Here is an 18,500-nt window from a genome sequence, read left to right as displayed (position 1 = left end):
CCATACTACATCAAATCACTAATTGTTATTGTTATGGCATGAATTGTGCTCCACATTGTTCACATCACCCTTGGAAAAGAGACCTCTATCTCAACGGGTTTCATTTTCTAGTACAATAAATGGTAAGATTGAGTGACTGAAATGTCCTCCCTTTTTACAACAAATCTTTATGACCAGTCTTACCAGTCTCATGTTCTTTCCCACTCAAGTGTGACTATTAATGTATTTTCTATCAGATGCACACAACAAATTGTAAAATGTTTTTTGTTTTTTTTTCCCTGTAGCGACTTTGTCTGGCTTTCTTCAGAGACTCTGCTGTGGTCCATCCATGTGGTCAGTAGGTCCAGCGCCTCCTTTTTCTCCCTCCCTCTCAGCGTCTCACTTCCTCCTTCTCGTACTACCAGACACTTGAGGAAAGAGCGGAGCCTTGCCCCATGGCGTTGCAGAATGAGCGCTGCCTCTCAGCTGCTATCCGGGAAAGAAGAGGAGGACGGCAGCGTTCTGTAGCTGCGACGCAAATGAGAATGCGGGACAGACAAATTATGCCACAGTGACAAGAGACGAGAGATGTGAGACAGCCGCGTCCTTGAGAAGTGCACCACAACTCTTTGAAGAGAGCCGGACTGAGTGAGTAACATGCAATCGCTGTGAGAAGCGTGTGTGTGTGTTGTGTGTGCATGTGTGTGTGTCTTTTTTAGTACTCATGCTCCGACATGCCAAACTGGTGTGTTTGGCTGCTGATCATCGCCGTTATCTGCCAGTGTGAGATGCTGAAGATTGTGACACATTTAAAAAACAACAAAAGTGGACAAAAAGGACACAAGGCCGTACTCCATCGATTCAAAGGTCAATTGATTGTAGAAAATGTTTCAAAAAGTTAAGCACTACATTTGGAACAATTGCAAGCACTGGTTGAAACATCTAAAGTGGAACGTCCCTGAAGTTGTATAGTTTGTCTAGACATATCTTAAAGTCACGCAAACCTTTGAACTTTATCCATAACATCAGTATAAGATCGCCAGACCCCACAAGAGCTCATACATACCTCTATGATAAAAGTTTTAAGATGGAGAAAATTTGCTCTGCCGTTCATTCCCAATTTATTTAATTGAGAAATATTTTTGGGGGCAAATGGAGTCATCAAGTCTGTATGCGGTGCCAAATCACAAGGTACATTTTATAAGGGTAATTTACATATCATTAGCCTAATATCATAATTGTCCTAGTCTTTTTTTTTTTTTTTATATTTATGTAGGTGCTTCAACTCGACCATTGTGGACTACCATAATCCGGGTGATCTAAACAAACACAAAGGGGAAAAAATATAAATTTTTAGCAAGCACATTGTTAGTTTTTATTGGCGTTTTGATAGTGGCTAAGGCAATTATCTTTAAGGCTAATGATGTCTAGTACCATCGTAGTCAAGTGAAAACCAATGGAATAACTTAAGTAAAAAATAAAATAAAAATCCGGCTGCAATATATTCATGTGAGAACAGATTGTGATTTTAAGTGACTTTATGCTTTTTTTGTGTGTCTTTTGCCCCATTTCTATCTTTTTGCTGTTTTATTTTGAGGTAGATTGACTTGGCTGTAACAGTATAATGGTAAACGGAAATCATATCACACTTTTACGGGTAACTGTTTCTGAAGCTCATAAGTAAAATGAGGGAGAATGCATTTGTCTTGTCGTTAAAGGGATGTGTCCGTGCAAGATGAGGTTTGCAAGACAACTTGTCCCACTGAACTATTTGTAACCAATCATCAGACATAATCCACACAGCATACCATAGAACCAGTCGGGTTACACTCATGAACATACTGTATAACAAGAGCCAATGTGTTACTCATATTTCAGAAAGCGTTTTAAGAGATATATGTCATTACAGCGGAAGATTACTGCATGGAATGCCAAATGGCTGACATCATGACATTTGGCAGGCAAACGAAACATTCTCCCCTTTCACACGGACTCTGATGTCCGGCCAGTGGGAATGCATCGGCGAGTGCGGATGCCATCACACCCTATCCAAAAAATCCCCAGGATGCACCGTGTCATATGAGGCCTGGTGGGAATCATGTGTCCAGTTTGTTTGATCATTGGTGGCGCGGGACAAGTACGACAGACTCAGCAAATATATTTAGAGTTCAAATTATAGCACGTTGTGTGTATAGATAGCATGTCTGTGACTATATTTCAGTTTTCTTTCATGGCAGCAAAAGCTTATTCAGGTGTCCAATCAGTCTTTTAATATAGTATTGTTTCATTGTATTTATGAATTTGCATTGCAATCTCTCAGAGATGACAGGCTACAGTTTATTTATAGACTTTATGAACCCGTGTCTGCAGGGTGAGCATGTTTTGACTGTGCAGTACGTAGTAGCCCGTGTAAGCACCGTGTGCTTTAGCCTGCTCCAGCCAACCAATTGAGGTCAGACGCTCAATAATTCAAGCATGTCACTGGTTAGTTTGTGAGCTCTGTCGGCCAACTGTGGGACCAGTGTCAGTCAGATTGAAGTGCAGGGTGTCTGTTATTAAAGAACTTTGGACAATAAGGATGGAACAGAGCTTGCATCACGGAGAAAGGGAGATGAAACGTGAGGGTGAGTGATTTCAACTTGTAGCGGCAGATTCTAATGCTGTGCAGTATGTAAATCCTCAGTTGTTTCTATAGTGGACATCTTTGTTTTTTTAAACTGTTTTGGCGTACCGTTGAACACAAATCTAGAACAGGGGTTTCCAACCTTTTTTCCACCGTGAGCTACTTTTAGAAAAGCAAAACAGTAGCGAGCTTCTCATGTTTCACATTTATTTTATAGCCATTTTTTTGTATTTGCTTTAACTTCAAACAACAGTGGTCACAAAATGCATACAAAAAAACTGTACAAAAATTTAAGTACCACTGATTGTCACACCCAACTAAGTGGGGCGAAATTCGTTCTCCGCATTTGACCCATCCCCTGAGGGAGCGGTGAGCAGCAGGGATTGTGCTCGGGAATTTGGTGATCTAACCCTCCAATTCCAACCCTTAATGCTGAGTGTCAAGCAGGGAGGCAAAAAATGCCGCCTTGGTGTGGAACCGGTCCGGTGGAAAAGCGCCATTATGTTACCAGCCAATCACCCGTTACCAAATTTAAACAGCTAGCTGCCACTAACGTCGTAGATTTGTGCCGTGCCATACAACGACGGCGTAATTAACCTGCGGTTTCTTAGCGTCCTAAATTAGCGATTTAATTTAAGTTTGGAATAGCATTGTTTTGACGTTTGTCGCAACTATATAATGGCAATCAAAAGTACGATAAAGAAATCCTAAACTTCGAAAAGGGAAGTCAAGCTAGCCATCAGGCCACGGCACGGCCCATTTTCAAAGTAAAAGTCTACTAAGGCTATTTGCATTACCGTTTACTTTATTTTGAAGTTAGCCTTAGCTACTCAAACTACGCCACGAGTAATCGGTAGCTTGGAGAAACCTGGTCGAGCAGCAGCAAATCAGGTACTTTATCACCACTAGAAATGTAAAATCCAAGGCTCCATTTTAGTAATGCATAACCAACATTTACTGGCCATTTATGTTATTTAAGGTTCATTTCAGTTCATTTCAGAACCCGAGCTCTAAAACGGAAGATATCCAAACTGGATGATGTTTGAGTGCTAATTAATGGGTTTTCTGGGACTTCCAAATGCTGAGTCTCACTCGGGTGCCCAGCAGTGGGGAACACCTGGTATAAAATATGAACTGTAAGATGACCGTGGACAACACCTGACATGACCTTCCAGATGGCGTGATCCTCAAACTCTTAGCTCCCTTGCTTGGATTATTATGGATTCAGTTTTCGCCGCTGACTGCTTTGGTTTGATGAACAAGCAGTTGGCAACATCCGAATGAGTTGCTGTCACTGTTGTTAAAGCCCAAAACTTTTCTCCATTCATTTGCATTGTTAATTGTCATTCATCTCTCCATTGGTTCCTACTCTCAACCTTTAGTTTCGAGTTGTTGAGACTGTCCACTGGTGTCTCTCTGTTCTCCTTAAGCCTGCTGTATTTACTGCTAATCCTTTTTATGCTGCTCCCAGCCAGAAGCCCCGGTGAGATCCTGTAGATTTAGCCAGAGGTTGATCTCATGATTAGTATTCAGCTGTCAGAATACGTCAGTCAACTTTTTAGAGGCCCCTCTCGGTCCTCACACTCGCAACCTCGTTTGCTCTTTAAGATCTCAACGTATACATCGGCAGTGAAGTCTCTCTGCGTGTGTCTATGCTGCATCACGGTTTACGTAGCCGCGAGATCCCGTCGTGAAAGTGCGGTGTGCATTAATGTCGATATGCGTACCCAACCACCCTCTGAGTTCCTAGGAAGTCACCCTCCATCATCTTAAATGACATGAAAAGAGCCGGAAAGTGATATATGCATGAATTAATTGTCTCCAATAGGAGTATTTAGAAGCTTAATCCATAGGGATTAACACAAGAAACCCTCTCTGCTTTTAAGATTCCGTCCGATTGTTTCATTTCACTCTATCCCTCCTGAATAAGAAATTCATAAAACCATAAGGAGTTTAATTTATAATCATATTTGTTCCTATCTATGTACATTCACAAGCATAATGTTCGTTGTATAATTATCCCGAAAATATGCTTGTTTTTGCTCCCTCAATGTAGTTGTTTGCGTTTTGTTTTTACCCTCCCTCCCTCCTCTCATCCATCCATCCACACCCACCCTTCTTTTGTCTTTCATTTATGCACTTTGCAGCTCAAGACTGTGAGATACCCGGCAGATCAATGCCTATAGATTAGCTCATTGGAAGCCATTAGTTATGGGTTTTTATAAAGCTAGTCATTATTGTGTTTAATCTTGCAGAAAATTAAATTTAGAATTGTTTAGTGTTTTGCTTAAAAGTTGATTTTTTTTCTCATACCCCCTCCTCTCATTCATTTAACAGCTGCTAGTTTTCTAGTTGTTTTGCATGAATTATAGCGTCTTTATGTATGTGTTTTTGCATCGTTTTGACACACATGCACACACAGCTGCATGGGTGTCACTCTTAAGCCCGTAGCCCACCGTGTGGCGAGTTTTGATTTCATGTCAGGGTTCGTTCAAGTTTGAAAATGTTGGCTAAATGTTCGCCAAAAGGACATTTTGAACATGTTTGAAATTATCCATTTAGCGAACGTTTGTGAACCTTGAATGAACCCTGATGAACTCTGATGGGAGTGCAGATTCACTAACTCCACCAACATTTGCAAATGTTCGTCCCTCATTGGGATACGGGCTTTAATCAAGCATCATTCATCTCGGGCCGTGTCCAAAAAGATCTTCAAGAACACTTCAGCAACGTGGTTTTGCCACAGGACTGCACACGTAATGCATCCATTTCCACACCTTGCGCTCTTTAGAATTTTGTCATCCAGGCCTGTTCAATTAACGCCCCCACCTGCCATTTTGTCACTCTTGTCTTTTCCGTCCCTAACGTCTCTCCAGTTTGCCCTTTTGTCACTAGCTTCTCACCTCAGCCCTCCTATTCGCAATCCCCGTTGCCCTTGCACAAAATCCCCTCGACACCACATCCTCTCTAACTAAACAATAGATGCCTTGAGGTCTCCAAAGATCACTTTCTACCCTGCCCCGACGACGTCAAGAGAGCGTACGCCGGCGGAGCTCCTTTGTTTAGCTTGCCGCAAATGAAAATTGCTAATCAATTTTTACCCCCTCTTATTTCATGGCATGTAGTTCCTGCCCCTCCCCTGCCAGCTGTCATTGTGGGGATGTGGCACAGGGCTGAAAGCTTCATTAGCAGGGGGACAGCATGTTTTGCCCCTCAGCGCTCTTTTCATGGAATTACTAAAGATAGATAAGCCTTTACATGGAATTTCCTCATCGGTGGCATAGATTCATGCTTCCTTGTGATCCATTATCATATTGTTAAGCCAACAGCGAGGACCATCCAACATCCAAGAAGAAAAGAAGGACACATTTTCCACAGCAAAATGTGAACTTCAACCTTGCTGTTCGGTATCAGAACAGGCGAAATGTTCCACGAAATGCTGGAGTTCTTGTTATAATCCCGAGGGGCCATTTTCAGCTGCGTTTGACCACTTTCACGCACAAAGTCTCTCCACCAGTGTGGGTCAACGTGCTCATCGTGTTTGCGTGTGTGTTAAAGAGCGCACGCCACAGAGTTTGAGCCCAGTGGAAAAGCTGGAAGAGTTGTTAATCCATGTGGCTGGCTGAGCTAAAAGGCCATTCATATTTTTAGCTGACTGAATCATATTCTGTCATACAGATGTCCAGTACGTGCTGGGACGTGTGAATGACAGTCTTAAGAATAAAATAGAAACGTGGTTCAAAAAGAAAAACCAGGCCCGTACACTTTTGAGTCGTGATACTAATGACACCATAGCTGTGAAGAAATGTGAATTTCCCTCCGGGTATTCATCAATTGGTCTGCCTTTCAGGACACTTCTCAAATTGTTACCACAAAAATTGGAAGCTTAATTTTGAATTATTCACACTATCTTAGTAAGAAGAAAAAGATGGTTCACAAGCTTTTGCACCACCTCCAAAATAATGTAACTCTCCAAGTACCACACAGTAAATTTTGTAGAGTAAATTTGACTCTATTTAGAGTGGGACCAAATAGACTCAGTTTTAGAGTAATATTTACACTTGGAAAAGTAAAGTTAAACATTGGATAAAATAAAAGTCACTCAAGGTTTGAGGAACAAACTCACGACTTTTAGCTTGGGAGACAGACTATCTATTCCCTGAGCCACGCAGCCCCAGTATATCGCTCGTGTCAGCTGGAATCTTCCTAACTCTAGAGTGGGACCAAATAGTTTTAGAGTATATAGACCAAAACATTGTTTATGGTCTCTTGGGGATGAGCAAACAGTAGGAGGTGCAGTCTCCCAAACTGAAAGTCGTGAGTTCATTCCTCAACCCTTGAGTGACTTTTTTTTCAATTCCTTATTTTATTATTTTCCAAGTGTAACTAGTAGCCTACTCTAAAACTGTGTCTATTTGCTCCCACTCCAAATAGAGTCAAAATTACTTTACAGAATTTACTGTGCACCATACACACTAGTATAGTAGGCCCAAGTCGTTATCAAAACCACAACAGTTTTTTTTTCTCCCTAAAAAAGAGTGGTACATATTTTTGTTAGTCACAGTAACGTTTCGATACGCATCTCGATACGTGGGGCGCAACACAATTCGAGGATGGTTCATTTCAAAGTAAAACGATTGAATTCCCTTTTAGTCAGTGGGATTACAATTCGATTCAAAATGGCGTGGTTCACTTTGAAAGGGTGATTCAAATTAATTTCTTGTTGTCAATATGAATGGAATTGTCAGTGAGTTACTGTCAAAGTTGCATTTCCTTCAAAGTTACATCTCTCCATCGATACATATCTTGATATAATTTAAAGTGGAATGATTCGGTTTGGTTTGAGTTTTTTTTTTTTAATACCCCTTGTTATAGACACATCTGTCCAAACAGCATACTAGAAATGCAGTTTTAGTCTATATGGTGTTATTTTATGTGCATTTCATATATACAATTTGAGTGTTTTGTGTGTGTTGTGTCCCCTCTCCCTTGAGTACGATCACCTCCTCAACCTCCCGCAACCTTTCCACCTTTACACATTCCCCTCCTGACTGAAACTAGGTCTCCCACTTATTTCTCTTCCCATTACTTGTCTCGTCTTCTTGCGTTTGCTGTAAAGATATTTTCTCTTCTTCACGATTGAGATACATAACCCCCGCCCTCCCAGCGCCCCCAGCCACCCTGCCTCTGACCAATGACCTCAGGGGTAAATGCGAGGTCCCACCTCAGCAGGAAATAAAAACCTTAGCTTCCTTCCGCCGTCTGACCCCGCTCACCTCCCTCGTCTTCCCTCGTTCCCTTCCGCGCTCTCCCTCTCCCTAAATCCCCGCTGTACCTCTTCCTGCTCTCTTTTTTCTTCCCCTCATCTCAGCCACCTCTCATGCTTTTTTTTTTTTACGTATTATTTTCTCCAAGGCAGTTCATCTTTGCTTTTGATTGCCGAGACTAATTTTAGACATTTAATTCATCATTGGCTTGACAATTTGTCTAACTGGAAGAAGGCATATCAAGTTGTAGTCATATTTTATCCTAGTAAAAAAATCTGTATGATAAATGGTCAGTTGAAAAACACTGATTTACTAAGTTGCCATTCTCTTTAGCTTTTGTTATTGTATTGTTTTTTTGTTTTGGTTTTTTGTTTTAAATTTTATAAAGAAAAAAACAGACTGGTTATAAAAGTACATGTGTCAAGACAAAATATACAAAACAAATAAAACAACAAACACAACATTAAAGCAACGAAAGCAACATGAGAAAGTTTCACAGTGTTTCACCCAATCATGAGCTACACATTTACACATACATGTTCAAAAAAGAGTAGGAAGAACCATAACCTTATCAGGTCCTACCCCTTTTAACATCCGTTACACAATAAACAGTAGGTATGCATAGTAAAAAAAAAAAACTGCTAGTATACAGCTAATATAGCTTGATTATTAATAACAAAGGTTATTATAGTAATTATTAATAGTGAACACATTGAACAGTGTGACTTATGCATATATTGTCATACTTTTACATATACATATATATTTTTCCTTATCAAAAATAAAAATGTCCTTATTGTTAAAGGCATTGTTAAATGAATCATACTAAGTTTTGATGATTACGGGGTAATTTTGATCAATTGTTATAAACTCATTCACTGCCATAAATTAATACAAAAAATACAAAAATAGGGGCGACAGGCGATTAACATTTTTAATTGTAATTAATCGCATAACTTCACTAGTTAACTTACGATTAATCACAAATTGTGTATCTGTTCTAAATGTACAATAAAAACAATTCTAGGTTTTTATACTCTTGTTAACAAAAGTGGAAAATATGTTAAACTAATAGAAATAGTTAAAATTAATTTTTGACATTTATAGCCGTCAATGGTAGTGAATGAATTTAAAAAAAGAAAACATTATAAAACATTTGAGGCATCAGGCAATTGAAATTTGTAATCATAATTAATCGCATGACTTCACTAGTTAACTCAAAATTAATCACAAATTGTTCTAAATGTAAATATATTTTTTTTGATTTTCATACTCTTGTTAATAAAAGTGGGGGGGGGGGGGAATGTTGTACTAATAGAAATAGTTCAAATGGATTTAACGTCTATAGTCAATGGCAGTGAATGAGTTAATTAATTATACAATCTAACCTTTTAAACAATAACCATTTAAAAATCATTATTTTTTTAAGACTTTTAAGGTGAAGTCAAATACAATTTTTATTTTCAATATGTTTTTTGTGCCCTCGCTATTCTTAACACGGCATTCTGATTAAAATGTTTATTGTTGTGGAATCCACCTGTTTTTATCCATCTCAGAGGGTGGCCATTTTGCCACTTGCTCTTGACTGAAAATAACCTCACATGCCTAAAAGCTTATGTAACGACCAATCACAGCTCACCTGTTTTCTGGGTTTAGTCACATGACGTTCACAAGCCATCATATCCTAGTTTTGTGTTTAGTTTTACAGTGAACCTCAATTGGGAGTGGCAATAAACTGTTTGAAGCTACTGTATATCGTGGCCTGTTTTTTATTTCTTTATTATTATTTATTAGCAAAACTGCTGCTTGTTGACAAGTTCACTGCCATTGTCAAGCTTGTGGCTATCTGTGCTTTGCATATTCACGTCAAAAGTCCAAATGTATTAGGAAGAACTGTCATACAATTTATATAGGCTAATGATGGCACCCGTTGAAATCCACTTTGTCTGCAGTCTGCATCGTTAGTGTGTTGGTTTTCAGCTTGTGATAGTGTGAAAACACAACAGCGTGCTCCCTCGAGATAGCTCTCCTATCTCCTTCGCTTCTTTTGTACCTGAGAGAACCAAGAATGCATGGAGTCAAGTAGTCACCTCCATGTACTCCATGTGCTTCATGCATATTTATTACTTTCCTTATAAGCTATAGGAGACAAACAGCCGGGAAAAGAAATGAGTACTTTTCTTAATTTAAACCTACCTCACAGACATTTGTTTTGACTGTACAGTGCATGACATAGTCATTTTATGAATTGCATCTGCTACCGCAGGAAGGATAAGCAGATTGATTTTGTATTTTTAAATTGCTCGGGCCCTTATTGTCATTTTTTACCTTTTATTCATCGTCATGCGGAATTTGAGGTTACTCGCCAGAAAAAACAAACTAACAGATGTTAGAAAACGTCAGTTGTTTGTTGATATTCAACCTTCAGCTGCTGCAGCCAACGCGAGTGATGTCATCCATATTTTGATCACAAGATTACACAAATGTGTAACAAGAAGGAGTACAATTCTGGCCTTCCTTGATGCCAATGTGAAAGGAGCATGTTTCTTCTTCACTTCCTCCAATGGAGAACTTGAATCGCAACTTATTACCCCATGAGACCACCAACAGGCTGCTGGTGGAACAGCAAGCGGACAAATTTCCCTCTGGGGATCAATAAAGGATGTCTTGCTTTAGATGCTTCTCTGTGTTTTGCATTGGTGATTCTAGTCTTTATGTCATTTCATGTTCACACACTCTCAGCACCATGGACAGAGCCTGTCCGTGCGTTTAGTTCTCCGAATGCATACTTGAGAAATGTTCTGTTATTCTGCTTCAAATAGATTTACATGTGGGTGTCATGATGAGGTCATTTGTGTGGCCACGCGTCTGCATGTGGACCTTGGGGGACACGATGCATTGCATGCATTCCCATTAAGGGCTCTGTTTTTGTAGTTTCTGCAAAATGTGCAAATGTCGGCGGATCCTGATTTTCATGCCAGCACAAGACTCCCCCGTGTGTTTGCCAATTTGGTCTCCACCAAAAATATATTACACTAGTAATAGCCTGTATCATACATGCAGTGTGTTCCTTATATTATCAGCTTGTCAAATACATCAAACGTTAAAAAATAAAACAAGGGGAAAATATCAAAGAAACTCTACACATAGTTTGTGAAAGAAAGTTGTTTTGCGTGCAAAACAATAGGCATGCTCATGCGCTTGCGTCCGTGTTTCTCAGTTGGCCAGACTCTCTTTATATACGGCTCTGGTCTTACAAATTCAATTATGCCATCTAGTGGCAGAAAAATGACCAACACCAACCATCACGCTCGTTTTTTTCACTTACAGTACATCTTTTTAATTTTAACTCAATTTTATGAATTATTTTGAAATGACTGTATCAGTGACTAAAAGATGCAGCCAAATTTCTATTAGTTTAACATTTTTTTTCCACTTTTACCTTTACAAAAGGATAAAAACTTAACATAAAATAAAATTTGTGATCAATCGTGAGTTAACTATTGAAGCCATGTGATTAAATAAAAAATAATAATCGCCTGACACTCCTAATTTAAATGCATTACTATCATGTTCATATGCAATAAAACAACACTTCAATATGTACTTCAGTGTGACGTCTACAAAACAACTCCGAAGGCCCGGTGTCTGTTTTGCAGTCGTGCACTTTCTCTCTGCTTCTTCTCTTTCTCTCTTGATGTCGTGTGGATGCCTGTCTTCCCTCTCATCTGCGCTGCCCCATCTGCCCTCAGCTGCAAACTTCTGCTTATTAGAGAAAGACGGGGAAACCGAGACTGATGGGAGTGATGGCGGAAAAACACAGACACACGCAGAGCAAATTCTGCTTGTCAGGATTTCTTCCTGTCGGTGTACGCGCGCGCGCGAGACACTTTTTTTTGTTTATCGGACAGGAAGTGGATCTCTTACAATAGCATTCTGACGTTTCCTGCTCTCTAATGTGAAAAAGTGTTGTTAAAGATTCCTCTTCCAGATATGATGCATGCACGCGCACGTAGAGACGTCATGGTGGTGCAGATAAGATGCAACTGCCGTGCTGGAGACAGAATCACCGCGTCAGCCGGATGTATTCACAGCCGTAAGACAGTCGCTAAATTTATACGCACGCAGGTGAACATCAATACGTTTTTATTCCGGTTTACTTCCTCATAGAGTCAAGAAACACGGTGAAAAAATGACTAAACAGACAAATGAAATGGCAAAATGTTGTTGATATTAAAATATACAAACCAACATTGGGTTATATTATTAATATCCATGGGGAACATTTAATAGAAAACCCTGTGTTGAGTGGCATTCCCCATTACTTGTAATGAAAGAGAGATCACATTTTACATGTACCGCAGCGAGGCCAACTATTGTCAGACTGATGAACAAACAGTCGGGCCATCCCCAAATCCCAGTCGGAGGTTACACGCACACACATAAGTGAAATCCCTCTGTGTGTGTGAACAAACAGAGGATGAAAGGCAAGACAGAGAGGGGAAGAGCACATATAAAGAGCGGCTGTTTTATTAATGAAACTAGAAACAGGCTTGGGATTCTCAGGATGTGTGAGTGTGCACGCGTCGGGGTGTGTGTGTGTGTGTGTGTGTGTGTGTCATAATAGCAGAAACCAAGGTGGGTGCCTGAGTTGTATTCACACACACACACATACGCGCACACACAGTCTCTAATAAATTCAACCTGATTCATTCTCTGTCCTCTCTGGGGACCAAACAGCGGTTTGCCTGATCCAAGGAAGCTTCATGTTACCTCGGCTAAATAATTGATGCTCTTTCTCGCTGTCTTTTTTTTCCGCACTTTAAGTTGCACTCACTTGCTCCCTATTTCAGGGTTTTCTGCCCACCTGCTCCAATTGTCTGTCTCATTGTTTTCACACTTTCTATTTGATTAAACACACCCGCACACAAATGATTAGGGATGTCCAATACCACTTTTGTCCAGCCAATACCAGTATGAGTACTCGCGGGATACTTTTGATATATAAAGTTTCCTTTCCTTTCTTTCTGACGCAGATGATGATTCGCCAATTTGTCTAACTGCCGCAGTATGGCGGCAAGTACTACTGAGGACAATTTACTCAAGGTCCGATTTTCTTTCTTTTGAGTATCGCGGCTTGTATCGACTGCCTCCGCGAGTACCCACTACCTTAAAGTAAGACCGTCACTGACAACACAAGGCACCAGTATTTGCTGGTTTATTATAGACTATTGTATATATATCATATACTAGAATATTGAACAAGCGGTAACAAAATACACACTTAATAAACACATTTATACACGAGCTGCTCCATCCACAAGTGATGTTCAGGCGCTCAACATGCATAATGATTAGCCAGTTAAGAGCCAGCTGCTAGCTAACTTGAACACACAACAACCAATTGTGCACGCTCATTCGCTGACACCCACGTCACTCACCAGTCCAGGCCCCAAATTCTAAACCCACACATCTCTCAAAGTCACATATTGTATATAAAAGTGTTGAATATGAGGATGGCAGTGTTTTTGAATAATGCATTTTTTTCCCTCTTTTGATTACTCGATGTTGGGTCATCTAGAGTGCATCACACTATAAGAGCACATTTGGGGTCTCAATTTTTTAAAAATGATTTATTTATTTTTTCTGTGTAACCCAACGCTAAACAAACATTAATTTATGACATAAGAATGATCGGTTAAGGTAAGTTTGTTCGTGATTTTGGTTGTCCAGTAGAGGCAATGTGTGTTAATATGCTTCGGTGTGTGGGTGTGTGCAAGACCTTCTTCCCCCACTACCACTGGGAACTGACCCCACTAACCAGGGGTTAAGTGCTCCTTCTCCCTTTCTCTAACATTTGTCTTGTCCTCTCTGACATGTTATTCCCGTTTCTATTTTCCTATCCTTGCATTGGTCTCCCGCTCTGCCTCATTTTCTGTCTCTGCTGTGAGAGGCGTACTGGCTGATATTGTTTTCATTTATACAAGCATGGCTGATACAATTCTATGGTTAAACAAAATCAGTTTCGTATGCCGGTTGAACTCAGATTTGTTGATATGTGGGAATAGAATTTATATACTGAATCTCCAAGGTAAAAAAAAATGGTATTCTGATTCATCTGCTCCGTTGTCAAAAACGTTGTGGTGCTGAACGTTTGAAAATGTTTTAAATTGACCTGGCCAAGCCCTACTCGTTAAAATCCGTTAAATGTTTGGCAAGCTCCCTCTTTTTCCACTTTTAAACTCATCTAACACATCTTTTATTTGATGACTTTTGACTCCGCATGAGACATGGCATTTTATTATTATTTAGTATTATTCATTATTAGTATTTATTTTGTTGACTTGCCGCTATTTACTTACCTACTTTTAATCATTTTATTTTTGTGTTCTTAATTTAGTTTTACCTGTCTTTATTGCATGACTGATTTTTACCCCGCACAGCACTTTGTATGCAGCAATGGTTGTTTTAAAGTGCTTTATAAATAAAGTTAAGATGAGATGAGATAATGATCAGTATCTGAATCAGACTCATAAGGAATTTGTTTTCACAATCACAACCCGTCCGAGAAACACGAAAACTAGCGATGACCAACAGAGGGAGACAAGATGGGAAGCCTGGTGGTTCGCTAATTAGCATCTTGAGTTTCTTTGATTGTAAATAATAATAATGATGATAATGATAATAATGATGATAATGATAATAATAATAAGAAGAAGATGAAGATGACGATGACTGACTTGAGCTAGCAGTATGTATTTGCCTGATTTAAAAAAAATAAAAAATAATAAAATAAAAAAGTTTTCATTGAATTGCCCAATACTCAACAATGGGAAAGTCCAAGTGACTTAAGATCCAAGGAGAAATGTAGATTTTGTCAATAGAGTACAGGTATTGTGCTAAGTCTCATGTTGACATTCATACCTATCATTAAATCTCAAAAAGAAAATAACGTTTGTATAGTAAAACTTCAAAACAGTACAATCTTAAAATGTAGCGGCCATTTTAGATAACGAGCGACTACAAAGGTTTTTCCAAAAATGTAAGAATGTTTCCCTGTCTACTAGCAAAATTCATCATTTGTTAGTAGACGAGGGAGGCAAGCTGTGTAAGTTGCGAGGAGGAAAAGGCTTCAGTAGCATGACGCACAATGACGTTCATGACATCATCAATACACACACAAAAAGTGTGTTTAAATAAGGATCTTAAGTGAATTATAGTGTGTGAGAGCGCTAATATTTTTTTTTAATGTTTCTATATGGAAGAGGTGGGTCTTAACATAACTGCATCAATCCATATTCTTCTCCAGTTCAGTTAGTCACACGTACGCTGTCGTGTAGCAGTGCGCCGCACCGCACCTCCTGTCTGTGTTTGCATGTGCAGCGAGCATGTTGCCGCTGGTTAGTTGGTCGCTGAGAGAGTCAAGAGTCTGTAATCCTTGCCGTCAGAGACTTGTCTGCGCGCGCACACATGCACACACATTCTTATCAGCTTGCCCAGCGAAGCATTAGCATGTGGCGTGCGCAATGAGTATGTGTGTGTTAGCGGGCTGATGAGGGGATACCAGTTGTCCCATGACAGAGGTAATCCTGTTCAGTGGCAGGTCTGGATATCCCAACTGGTACGCGCGTGTGCTTGTGTGTATCCCATAGCGCGACGTCACAGAGCTCAAATCGACTGTTGGTGTGTGTGACTGCCACTCTGTCAATCGCTTATTCTGTTTGCCAGCTTGATTTTTTTTTCCCGTCTGTGCGCCACAGAGCCAATTGAAATGTCGCAAGACACTTTATTAAGTTTACTTCAGCAACAACATCAGGAGTGTTCAGACTTTTAGCGATGTAGAAATGGGATTTGCAAAAAATTTGAATTTGGGTGTCTTGAAAGACGCTGATAAATTACATTCATTATTATTATTATTATTCACTAATTTTCGCTTTTGATTTTCTAAAGTCTATTGATGGGAAGGAACAAAGAACAAACTTTACTGTACTTTTGTAGATTTTTCAAGTATCTGTACTTTGCTTGAATATTTATTTTTCGGACATCATACTTTTACTCCCTGCGCCTGGACTTTCCTTCTGGTGTTCAAAAATTCTTAGTCCAATATGGCAAAAGACACACAGGTCAGGGTAGATTTTCAGTTGTTGTCATTTAGCCATTTTTTTTCAGTTCGCACGCTTGCAAAGCAATGGTTCTGACATACAGTATATTTACAGTGGGCTCATATACACTGTAAAAAAAGAATAATATTTACTTCGAAAAAAAACTAGTAAAGTTTTTTTCACTCAGAAATTCTAATTAAATTTTACAACGAGAGTTTTGCGTACATTTTATTATTATTATTATTATTTTTTTAAGTTACTCAAGCGTTGAGGAACAAACTCAGAGCCACTCTATCAACTGAGCCATGCCATTCTTGCTGTTTGTCAGTTGCCACTATACTGCATTGCTGGTGTGTTCAAAATGAGACAGACAAGGGACAAGGATTCCTCCTGTTACCATCAATATACTAACATACAGCAGGAGCGGCATGGCACAGGTGGTAGAGTAGCTTTCTTTCTTTAATAAGCTGGTATTTTTTTTTTCAAATAATTATTACTTCTTGTTTTTTCTTTTTTAACAGTGTAGCACAGTAGGACTATCATTTGTATCGAGCCGATGCCTAGGTCTCTATAGTGTTTGAAAATGGTCTAAAATGTGTGTGCATCTATCTGTTCACGCAATATAGGCATGTCTCTGAAGCGTGTGTGTGTGTGTGTGTGTGTGTGTGCATTTCTGGCATGTTTAGTTGTGCTCTTGTGTTTTGGGAGCGCCACAGCGTCTGTTTTCCAGCACACCAGCGGGGGGCTAATGGAACGGCTTTGTTGGTTTTAAGAGAATTACCAGCGTTCTCCGCCAAAATCAACTCCAGTCGTTTTTTTCTGGCACCACAAGGCTCACTGCCTCACCATTCAGAGCACCTACCAGCACAACACAAACACAGGATTCTGACTCTCGTGAGAATTGACACAATGAGAAGAGTGAGAGAATAAGGGGTAAAACAAAACAAAAAGTGAGAAGTATGAGGTGAAGAGACAGAAGGAGGAGGGTGACAATGGAGGAGAGGGAGAGAGGAGGGGGAGATGAGATGCCGCTCGGTTATCAGTGATTAACAGTTCCGCCCTATAGAACATTGGGTTGGACTTCAAAGAAATTGCTGCTCATTGTTTCCAGGCCTCGAGTGCAACCCTGTTAGAAATGTGTTTTTCCCTCACATGCCCTCATGCACACTTGTGAGGTAAGCGGACGGTGATGATGAGGGTCAATAAAGCCTGACTTAAGCCAGGTCTTGTGGAAATAAAGTGCAAAGAGTTAATGGTATCGTTTGTGACTGCTTCAATACATGTGAGTTGTACTTTACTCGTCTGTGGAAATTAGGCTGAAGTCGTTGAGAGTCCTGAACAAAATACTCAAGTCAAGCTGATCACAATTCAAATTTAAAGTGCAATGACATTAAGAATCTGTTACATTTGTTCGTCAGCAAGATGCATTTGAAATCAGAAGTATTGTTGTAAATCATCCCACCACAAAGTTTTTGGACATTGCTTAACTCATTCACTGCCATTGACGGCTATAGACGTCAAAAATTAATTTAAACTATTTCTATTAGTTTAACATTTGTTTCCACTTTTGTTAACAAGAGTATGAAAACCTAGAATTTGTTTAATGTACATTTAAAGCAGATATAAAAATGTGATTAATCGTGAGTTAACTATTGAAGTCATGACATTAATTACGATGAAAAATTTGAATCGCCTGACGCCACTAATTTTTAATCATCTTTTTTTTATTAATTCACTGCCGTTGACGGCTATTAACGTCAAAAATTCATTTGAACTATTTCTATTAGTTTAACATGTTTTCCCACTTTTGTTAACAAGAGTATGAAAACCTATAATTTTTTTCTTGTACATTTAGAACAGATATAACATTTTGTGATTAATCTTGAGTTAACTAGTGAAGTCATGCGATTAATTACGATTACAAATTGTAATTGCCTGAATTATTATTTTTTTATCACGATTAAATTTTTAAATTGTAATTAATCGCATGACTTCAATAGTTAACTCATGATTAATCACAAATTGTATATCTGTTCTAAATGTACAATATTTTTTTTCTAGGTTTTCATTCTTTTGTTAATAAAAGTGGAAACAATGTTAAACTAATAGAAATAGTTTAAATAAATTGTTGACGTCTGTAGCCGTCAATGGCAGTGAATGAGTTAAGAAGTTCTTGAGTTATGCAAACACAACATCTAAAAAATCTCCTTCGTTGCTGCTGTGGCGGTTCACATAGTAGGTCGACTAAGCCAAACAATACAGTCAAGATCAAAAGTGGAGGGAGGGTTGGAAGGAGAAGGAGATGAAGGAAGAGTTCAGAGATCGTCGGAGAACAGTGTCTTTAATTCTTGACAAACACTTAGTGGAGGCCTTTAGACTCACACTTTGGAGCAGATGTGCGCCCGCATACCAATAGCAAACACTGTCACTCCTCATCCAACTCAGACCCTTTTGATGTTCTGTTCATTGATGTGAATGTGAAGAGTGAACACAATGAAAGGGATAGGGAGAGAAAGAAGGAAGGAATAA

The 18,500-nt window shown here is 39.3% G+C and overlaps 1 protein-coding gene across 4 annotated transcripts in view; it reads left to right on the top strand.

Annotated features, from left to right (window-relative positions):
* esrrga (estrogen-related receptor gamma a) overlaps nt 1-18,500 on the top strand; it is a 213,237-nt gene that overhangs the window by 83,869 nt on the left and 110,868 nt on the right. For 3 of the 4 annotated variants that reach the window (XM_086070957.1, XM_086070958.1, XM_086070956.1), the window contains 2 exons: nt 285-333; nt 405-627. The gene's annotated coding sequence lies outside the window, so the exon portion shown is untranslated. Of the gene's footprint in view, nt 1-284; nt 334-404; nt 628-2,495; nt 2,604-18,500 lie in introns of those variants that run through there. The other variant, XM_086070961.1, reaches the window with a different exon arrangement.

Source organism: Leptonotus elevatus, chromosome 3, assembly GCF_054856555.1.
Source record: "Leptonotus elevatus isolate MCC_2025b chromosome 3, RoL_Lele_1.0, whole genome shotgun sequence".
Taxonomy (NCBI): domain Eukaryota; kingdom Metazoa; phylum Chordata; class Actinopteri; order Syngnathiformes; family Syngnathidae; genus Leptonotus; species Leptonotus elevatus.
This window is presented reverse-complemented; position numbering and strand designations above follow the sequence as displayed.